This window comes from Cynara cardunculus (assembly GCF_001531365.2).
Source record: "Cynara cardunculus var. scolymus isolate 2C chromosome LG 5, CcrdV1, whole genome shotgun sequence".
NCBI classification, from domain to species: Eukaryota; Viridiplantae; Streptophyta; class Magnoliopsida; order Asterales; family Asteraceae; genus Cynara; species Cynara cardunculus.
Window position 1 is genome coordinate 22364174 of NC_037532.1, and position 1477 is coordinate 22365650.

Genomic DNA, 1477 nt, shown 5'->3' on the forward strand with positions numbered 1-1477 from the left:
TAAATATAGATGAATTGTTTACGGGCATTAGGGGGGGGGGTAGGTTCAAACGAGAACACCCCTGTTTTACCAAAATGCGAGAACACTTATGGGCTTCCAAATTAGTTAACACATAATAAAAGATAGAATAAACAAAAATAAATTAGTATTTATCCATAATTTTCTGTTATCCTATATTTATTTTTATCCCTTAAATTTTGTTATTATCATTAGAGACTTTTTATGTCGTTTTGTCTATTGTCGATAATGATGTGATAATACTGTGATAATGATTTAATAAATTGAATATTATTTATGATGTGATAATCATCTAATAATTATGTGTTTTTTGTTGTTGTGATAGGGATGTGATAATTCAAAACCAACAATGATCATGTATACATTAATCAACTTCTTTGTTCGTTATGTGATTTTGTTGTGATAATTATTTGATACTGGTTACTGTATTATCTGCATGTGATTTTAGAGATAAGAATGTCACCAAAATTACAGATAAATACGAAATTAATCACATGATTAACCTTAATTAATTACTTTATTTTCTTTTAGTTTTAAATGTGTGTTAAATATTTGGAGGTCCATAAATGTTCTCCCATTCTCGTAAATAGACGTGTTCTCGTTTGAACTTTCACATATATATATATATATATATATATGTGTGTGTGGGTGGGTGGAGGTTCAAACGAGAACACCTTCATTTTACAAGAATGCGAAAACACCTTTATCACATGTGATAATACGCGTAAAGGGACTCTGTGATGTGCGGATGACGTGTTCTATGACTTAGGTCGCACCAAAGGTTGTCTGCGTCTATGATTTAGCATCACATGTGATGATCTTTATGGATTATAGTATCATATCAACAACACTCTTATTACATGTGATAATACATGTAAGGGGGGGGGGGGTTAGTGGTGTAAGGGCGACTTGACCCGCAATCAAGATCGCATCAAAAATCGTCCGCGTCTCTGATTTAATCACATGTGTACAAACCGTGCAAACCACACTCATACGTCGATTTCAATGTTTAATCTTATGAAAATTTTTCATTAAATTGTTTAAACTTGTGAAATTGTTTCATATAATACTTTTTTTTGATGAAATTGTTTCATATATGGTTATGAAATTGTTTCATATAATATTTAATAAAATTTTAATGAAACTGTTTCATGTATTTCTCTAAAATTAAAATAATGAAGATGATAATATCCATGATTAACAYCYTYCACAATAAAAATGRTTAATCAAYCTYTCATAATTACAAAAAAATRAAMAAAATGAAAAATTATGATTGATTGAATGAGGTTTATACGATTTATACAAATTGAGTGATTTTTATTTGAATGCTTCTCTCTCTGTGTATATATAATAATAATAAATGTTTGGTAGTCCAATGTGGGTCTAAACTTAACAATAAGGTCAACATAGCGGCCCATAGCCCAAGCAACAAGATCGTGAACTCTAACCAATGTTGACC